Source organism: Sciurus carolinensis, chromosome 8 (assembly GCF_902686445.1).
Source record: "Sciurus carolinensis chromosome 8, mSciCar1.2, whole genome shotgun sequence".
Taxonomy (NCBI): Eukaryota; Metazoa; Chordata; class Mammalia; order Rodentia; family Sciuridae; genus Sciurus; species Sciurus carolinensis.
In genome coordinates, this window is record NC_062220.1 from 57,619,654 (window position 1) to 57,628,711 (window position 9,058).

Sequence of the window (9,058 nt, forward strand, 5' to 3'; positions counted from 1 at the left end):
AAGCCCTAAATGGGAACAGCAAAAATCCTTATTCCCATGGGATCTGCCCACAAACCTAGTACACAACTCCATTTCAATTTCCTCCTCCTCTTCCTTCTGTGATGGAGTGACTTCCATCCTAGGGTTATGGTGAGAACTGAACACAACACAGACCACTGGAAAGACAATGTTTGACAGCACTTATGAGTCCTACGAGTTCACATCCTGAAGAAAGCAGATACCACGCACCACCGAGGGTCACACAGCAGCTTTGCCAGAGACTGTGGCAGGCGTGTTTTATAGTATCAGTGAGGTAAGGTGCCACTTTCCACAGAACGAAATTGGCTTATTTGAATAATTTGAAGATCTGGTAGGGAAACCAAAGCTTGCTACTCAAAAATAAGCAGGAACTGAGCCTGGTCCTCATGGAAAGGAGGACTGTTTGGTTAGCCAACAACCAGAGTTGTTGAAGAGTAAGGGACTGAGTGGCAAAGGGAACTTGTGGTTAGGCCATCCAAGTCCTTCTCAGTTTTTCTGAGATGCCAAGGAATATATAATATTGGGCCTGACTCTTAGTCATTGTCTCACTTCCAGCAATGCCCAGAGAAGGATTTATCTACATGGATGATTCTGTTGAATATTCCCTTTGCTTTCTCTCTCACTCCTATTTTCTTCAATTCCTCTAACTGCTAAAAGTCCCTTGATGCCCCTTGTGGCCACTTTCCAACATGGAAAAGAAAGTCATAGACTGAATTGTATCTTTTCCATAATATGGAAGAATGTTTTGGACTGGCCTTTCCAAGCTGGTTCTTGATGAATGTATAAAATCCTCTCTGGAGATGGAAGCCTGGTTTAAAGGATTTTTGTCTAGACAAAGAGTTTGAGTGTCCATTGGCCCTTGCTCTGGGGAAGCAAACTCGGAATTCATATTTGAAGTCATACTTTCAAGACCAGAATTTCTGTAGGGATGATAGTGCACTAATATATTAATATCTGCTCTGTCCATGGATTTTGAATCCCTTGCAGATAACACAATATATCCTTTTTATCTGCCAAAGTAATCATTTTTTTTAATTCTATAGTTTTCACTTTTTCCCCATTGATTTATTTCAAAGATTTGTGCTTAAGTGACTGTGAGGATGACTGCTACCTTCAAGGAGGGCAGAAAACTGAATACTGGTGAGAGGCAGAACATTTGGCAAGATACAATATGGAGGAAAAAAGTTCAGTTTAGGGCACCAAAGAAATGGCCTGGTCTGGAGCTCAGAGAAGGGGAACAGTTTTGGAATCATCAGTTATGGATAGTAGTAAAAATCACATAAGTAAATGAGACTTCTCATGAGAGCGCACATGAACGTGAGGGCTGTTTACTGTTAGAGTAAACAGTAATTTTAACTTTCCAGGTTTCCTAAAATAATCCTAAACGAATATCCCTGAGAAGTCAAGTGGCTTGTATCCATGTGTCCTTGCTATTTTGATATTTCATCTCTATCACAATCTGTCTGGAGTTTAGCAAACTAAATTTGATATTTTATTGCATGTGTCTCTGAATAAGTGTCAGAATACATTCCCAACTTTCCCATAAGGTTTCTCTGTTCTGGTTACACGATCCAAAACTCTTCAACCTTTTTCAAATCATACCTCTGCTTTGAAATTGAATGTTCTGTGACAGTGAGGGTTATTTCCAGAATATTCACTTTAAAAAAATCATACTCAGTACTGATACCTGAAGCCCTAAGAAAGTGTCTTTCAGATATGCATGAAGATTATCTTTAATGGTTTTGCTCCCTGAGTATTTTATGCTTCTTTGGTCTAACAGGGAACGTGAAAATTTAATTATAAATTTAAAATCAGGAGGGAAATATGTTCCTTCTTAGAGTCTTGAAAAAAATGTGCTCTGCCAATTGGAATATTAAAATAACATTGTTCAATTTTTTTCCCAACTTCACATTTGTGATATTTGCACAGAAGTTCAAACATAATTCATCTCTAAGATTCAGTTTATAATAGCACTACAGGAATTCATTGATAGTCCCATATGACTCATGAGAAAAAGGAAACGAGCAATAGTGTCACTATGTGCTTTGTTTTGAACATGTTAACCAAACATTACAAGAGCAGATTAGAAAAGCAATCACTTTATTTAGTTGAGTAATTGCCCCCTTGAATCCCTAAAGATCAGTTATTGTAACATGAACTAGAAAATTTCCACTAAGAGTCTTAAATGAGTCAATAAAAGGTCATGTTTATATACGTTAAAAACACTTGAAAGAATAATATTAACATTGACTCCCAGGCCATGCCCACACTTGCCCAGTGAAAGGTACCTCCCTAAGGAATATTCTGCTTTTGACATCAGTGTTCTTCTACACATACAGCAGTAGTGACCATTGAAAATCACTTCCCATATATTCTGATTTAATAGTATTAAAGAGAAACCAGTGGTAAGTTCATGCTTTGGAAGGAGATCTATTACTATTGTGATACTATTTTGGTTGTTTTCTTTTTTGTAATCTGGTAAAGAAGTTATTAATAAGAGAGGGAATTTCTCCCTATTCCTTTCACACATTCTTAGCAGATATGCTGATGCATACTATTGATTGTGCAAAATTACTCTGCAGTTTGCTATTATAAAAGAATGGGGAGTTTTATTTCTTATGAAATATTAGAGGTAACTAAATATATTATGATCTTTAATAAAACTGGATTCAATAGTTTTCATAGTTTCAGAATACATGTTTCAGTTACCGATTCTGTAAAATAATCTAATAAAATATGTCAAGAATTCAGCATTATAAGTCAGAGGGTGAAAATAGAAAAGAAAAATAAATCCCTCCATTTAAATAAATAAAAATAAAATCCCTGTAACTTTTCATTTTTGATAAGCATTGAATCATGTATCCCAAAATTCAGTCTGTCTACAGTGTTTCTCTTAGACCTGGGTTGGTATGATTTTACCTTTATTTTTTTTAAGAAATGCTAATATGAAATCTTGCTCATTTGAAATTATTATTGTCATCATTTCTCTTAGTCATATTTTTAAAAACTGAATTACGGACCTCTTTGGTTTATAACTATTACATTTTGGGAGTGATCTTCTAGGATTTAGGACCTAAGATTGAATGATCACTTTAGATTTAAGCTAAAAAATACATTGTTACTGTGCTTTCCAGTCAGTTGGGAAAATGTTTAAACACACTTTCACATATACACACATGCACACACACACACACATATATGAAGGTGTGCATATACATATATATATATATATATATAATTTTTAAATAATATCACTGTGACACTAGGAATGAACATTAGAAAACCAAAAAGACTTTTTGTTGATTGACACTAAAGTCAACAATGCTAAATTGATGAAAATTATAATGTTTAAGAACTCATTATGACAGCCAGGAAAGAAAAAAAAGCTTTTCAAAATTATAGTCCACAGATTCAAAACACCTAAAGAGAAATCAACTTGTTAAATCAAATTGTAAATTATCTTTTTCTGAGTTGCAGACTACAGATATCTCATGTGTGTCCACACAAACCATCGTGGAAAAGGAACAAACTTGATCTCTGCCTTCTTAAAAGGGGACTGATCCCATTCATGAGGACTTCACTCTCATGACCCAACTACCTTCCTGTGCCTCGCCTCCAAATACCATCAGATTGTTAGTATATTCATACTAAATTTGTGTTCTTTGAATTTTACTGACTACTTTTAACAAAGCATTGCCATCAAAGAAAGGAACTTGAGAATAAATAGACCATTTTGTAAATGGAAATAAAATGAAAGAAAGAGCCCTGAAGTTTCATGCCTCCCATATTTGGGAAAGCTAGCTGCTTATAACTCCAAGAAATTGGTGATGTAATTTTAAAAGGATTTAATAACAAAGATGCAGTAAAATATTTCAGAACACAACAAATCAAGGCTAAAATCAATAAGCATATGTATGGCCTTCCCACTGATTTTTCTAAATAGGTGGTTACCATTAAATTAAGAGAGAGACAAGTTAGTGAAAGGAAATGAAATGAAGAAATTTGAGAACTACATCTGGAACTTCGGGGATGGGGTTAGGGGGTTACTTGCAAAATTAGAATAAAGCAAGTCAGCAATCTTCTGATTTAAGAGAATTTTATTACCAAAAAATCAGAAATTTGGATTAAAGGAGCTATGATTTATTTTATTTTAAAGCAAATAAATAACAAAAATAATAATAGTAATAACCCTGGAGAAATCAATTTCCTATGGTCTGAAGAAGACTCTGAAGGGTTTTCAGCCCCAAGGAAGGTATTCACTCTTCTCTTCAGTTATGGCCAAGGAGTAAAGGAGTAAAATAAGTTTGCAAATGGGCAATCAAAGAATTATGGATAAAATAATACATTTGAGGATATAAATTAGAATTTAATACAGGTGTACCCTACCTCCCATGCACAGGGTTGGAGATTTTCACAATGTCTTCCCTTTGGGATTTCAGAATTGTAATGGACTAATATCCACCATCTGTCTTCTACTCTTCCCCTTTCTGAATATTATTTTTATTATTTCTATGTTTCATCATTAAACAGTGTGTGTGTGTGTGTGTGTGATGTATGTGTTAAATAATAAATAACAGTTATATCATCCTTCTGCCTTGACACAACTTAACTAGAACACATTTTAAGTATATGCTAGTTATTAGTAGAGAACTAAATTGTTATTCTTAACTACAGAATCAAATCACTTCACTAGTTTTATAGAAGACATTGAACTTGGAATTATGAAGCCATGACTATTTTTGTCTTTTTCTTACAGAAAATTGAAAATTGACTTCTGATTAAATTTGTAAATATTTTGAATTAAACTGTAAAAATTAACTTCTACCTCCTCATTAATTGATGTAATGAGATCATACCACACTAAACTCCTGCTTTGCCAGCAAGTAATGAGTTTTACATCATATCAAGGAAAAAACTTAGCCAGGTGTGGTGGTGCATGCCTATAATCTTAGTGGCTCAGGAAGCTGAGGCAGGAGAATCATGAGTTCAAAACCAACCTTCGCAACTTAGCAAGGTCCTAAGCAATTTGGTGAGACCCTGTCTCAAAATAAAATATTTTTTAAAAAGAGGGGCTGAGGATGTGGCTCACTGGGTTCAATCCTGGTACCAAAAAAAAAAAAAAAAAAAAAAAAAAAATGAAAAGAAAAAATTTAGAGCAAGATCATTTGCTAACTTAGATCTGGATTGTATAATGAAGTGTCATTCTTCAGAAACCAGAAATGATTTTATACTAACACTATATTTGTTTGCTTGGCACTGTCAAAGAAAATTTCCTTGAGCATTTTATATGACTAAGTAGTCATAACAGTGACAGTGAAGTCAATGTTTCCCTTCACATTTTCCCTAATTTATTCAAGTTTCATGATATTTTACCACCAAACACATTTAAGACTTCGTAGGATGAGTCAATAAACACAAACTGTGAACCTACAATGTAAGGCGATACTGGACGCTTATAGGAAACAGAGACACAGTTCAGCACTCATCACTAATTAGCTACCATCGTGGAATTTTCCAGTTTAACTGATGATACAGTAGCAAAAGAAACCAATACATTACAGGTGCCAAATGAGTGATGAAAAAAAAAAAAAAACTGAGTTTCTATTAGTCCATAAAGTATCTTTCCTTTCATATCTATTATAGCATTTCATCTTCATTAAAATTCTACAGGGTAAAAAGAATTGTGTTACCCATCCCTCCCCTTTGTATTAATCTATCTTCATTGTCTTAGTTCATGAAGAAAAATTAAATTGATTTTATTAATGCTTGGAAGGGGAGGTTGAAGATACTTTCGTTTTCATTCACTTATCAGGTACAAGATTCACTTTCTGATTTTCTGAGGATTATGACTGTCCCAAAACAATACAAAGATTGGCTTCATGAGGGTAAATCTGGTGAAGACTGAGAAGAGTCCGAAAACAAACTTGTGCCAAAGAGGATTCTTCTACACTGAAGAGTTATGAAGTGATGAGCTAGCAGGTTACAGAAAGTGTTCTCTCAGCACAAATGGCAAATTCGGGCCTCACTGTAAGGGAGGCACAGTATTCACTACTTTACTATTACAATCATGGCATGGGCACATCCCCCTATGTGGACCCTGGATGCCTACTTTTTTCCTATATAGCTGGTCCTCTGTGTCATCCACGAACTCACCCACTCTCCCTATGACTCGTGCCCTGTCCATGCACTTCTAACTCAATTTGCATCTCATATTTCCAATACCTCTCCTAATGCCAGTTTCACCATCTCAAATCTGTACCAGTGTTTAACTTTCCTCTAATTGTTTTCTCCGCTCTACATCTCTTTCACGTCACAAATTCCATATTGCCACATTTCCTAAAATGCAAATATGATGTTATTTCTTAAACATAGGATTTCTTGAATTTTACCACCTGACAATCTTTATCTCTTCCCCACTCCATGAACCCCAATGGGTCTACATACATGAGACATTTTAGGCATTCTCTCCATCCAAAATGCTATTTCAAACATTCACTTCTTTGCTTAGCTTCTCTCTGATTAGATTGACCTTTTTTCCTTGTTTTCTGTACGGAAATAATCAAATACTCCCATATCTACAAAAATCACACTGTACTGTAATGGAAAAGTTAATGGCTCTTCCTTAGTAATCTTGTTTGCATTTTAAACACACTTAATCTAGAATTATCAAATTACATTATAATTATTATTTATGTATATGTTACCCCAAAATACATGAGATTATATGGCTATTAAAGACAAAGAATGCAAAAACGAATATCTGCAACTGTCCACATAAATACAATTTATTTTTTTATCCTCATTGACTATGCTTCACCAAACATACCTGCATCTTTCCTCAAGATATACATTTATCTTGAAATATCCCAGCTTATTTTTTTGTATGTTAAACTTCTAATTATCTGAAGATGATGTTCAAATGTCATTACTCTTATGAAAAATTTCTGCATGGTGAATGACACAAAATTTTTTTAAAATATATAATTTATTCTGCATTGTTTCAGGAAAAAATCTACAATGGTATTCTTTCGTAGCACTGTATTTATCAACAGGAGCACAGATTATTGTTATTTATCAAAGGTAATACTATATAGTTGTTAAGAACAGTGGCTCTGGAGACAGGCAGATCAGAGTGTAAATTATGACCCAATCATGCATTGAACATGGGAAAATAATTTGTTAAAATCATTTCATGAAAAAAAAACACCAGATTCATAATAGTTTCTAAATTTAGAGATTTTTGTGTGTTGTATCTAAAATATACAACATTTATAAAATACTAGGTGATAATAAATGTTCAATGAATATTATGATTACTAGATGTTTTCCACCCCCTTCCAGCAAGACTATCAGGGAAAGCAGTTATGATCCAAATCCTGGCATTTCTGAGATGCTGTTTCTTACAGGATGTGACTACATCTAGGTCCAGCAGAGTCTGTTACATTTGGAGGGGTATCGAAGTGATAATGGTGGTTGATAAACCCTGTACAAAGATTTAAGGCTTCTTAAAGCAAGAACTCCATATATTTTGCAATTTTATAAATGAGGATTTGTGTTTGTATGTGTGTGTGTGTGTGTGTGTGTGTGTGTGCGCGCATAATGTAAGTTTCTCATGTGGATCTGAATTGGAAATTTGAACTTGGAAATTATTTCAGTTTTTCATTTAAAACTAAACTATGTGCTAATTCCGACGGCTTCATTTTTTTTTTTTTTAAGTAACCATTTGGCTAATGATGAAAGGGTTTCAATTGACACTGTAAAATACTGACATAACCCTATAAGAGTATAATGAACAATGAATGGAATGTGGGCTTTTGATCATGCAGAGCAGCATTTGGGAAAGCATGTTTGCTCTGTATGGGTGGTAGTGTTTGGAAACATTTCATGATAATGCCTGAGTCATTAAGCAAGTCAACCAGACTGATCTTAGAAGCAATATCCAGTAAAGTAACACAACCTAACTATTTCCTCTTGGTTCTTCAAGAATTAACAGCATTCCTTTAATCAAAATCAAATAGAAAGACCATCTTTTCAATAATTGTGCTGAGAAAATATTTCAAAAAAGTATTTTTGCTAATAGCAATAATCCAATTTCTAAAACATGGACTTGAAAATTATTTTAAGAATAATGAGTTATTTTACTTAAAATAGATATGAAAATATTCCACCCTCCTAGAACTAAAGACACTTGTTTTTTTCTATTTCAGGAAAAAAAATCACGACCCTAGGATTCTCAGACTCAATACTTTTTATTTTATTGTTTTTTTATTGTAAACAAATGGGATACATGTTGTTTCTCTGTACATGGAGTAAAGGCATACCATTTGTGTAATCATAAATTTACATAGGGTAATGTTTTTTGATTCATTCTGTTATTTTTCCCTTCCCCCCCACCCCTCCCACCCCTCTTTTCCCTCTATACAGTCCTTCCTTCCTCCATTCTTGCCCCCCTCCCTAACCCTAACCCTAACCCCTCCCACCCCCCCATTATGTGTCATCATCCGCTTATCAGTGAGATCATTTGTCCTTTGTTTTTTTGAGATTGGTTTATCTCACTTAGCATGATATTCTCCAATTTCATCCATTTGTCTGAAAATGCCATAATTTTATCATTCTTTAAGAAAATTTTATATTAAATAATGTACATTTCACTTTACCATTAAAGAAAATGTTCATATCAAATTTAAGATTTTTCATTTTAAATATCAGCCAAAAAGATAGTCTATGTGCATCTGCTAAATTTTTAGATTTTGAGTTGTTTTAGTTCATTGATTATCTGGGAGTTAAACTGTCATCTGCATCCAATTATCAAGTCGTTTTATGCAAAATGAACTGTTGGATAGTATTTACACAATCTTAAGGTTTTATGAGTTAATATTGTCATAATGGCTAATAATGTAATTTATATTTGCCATTCAACTTACTGTAAAAAATTGGTGATTCAGGGCTTACCAATATGGGTACCAAATAATATGCATGAACTATATTACATAATACATGTGTTTCATTAAAATATATGTGATTCCAGTATTTTGCAGGC

General features: G+C 33.9%; 1 long non-coding RNA gene across 2 annotated transcripts; it reads left to right on the plus strand.

Moving 5' to 3' along the window:
* Positions 1-2,337: 2,337 nt before the first annotated feature.
* Positions 2,338-8,301, plus strand: LOC124991859 (uncharacterized). Of its 2 annotated transcripts, XR_007109966.1 has the most exons (5): positions 2,338-2,423; positions 3,496-3,650; positions 5,831-6,045; positions 7,023-7,098; positions 8,226-8,301. It is a non-coding gene; the product is annotated as an uncharacterized LOC124991859 (long non-coding RNA). The 2 variants fall into 2 exon arrangements; XR_007109965.1 differs by having other exon boundaries at positions 5,831-7,098.
* The last annotated feature ends 757 nt before the right edge of the window (positions 8,302-9,058 follow it).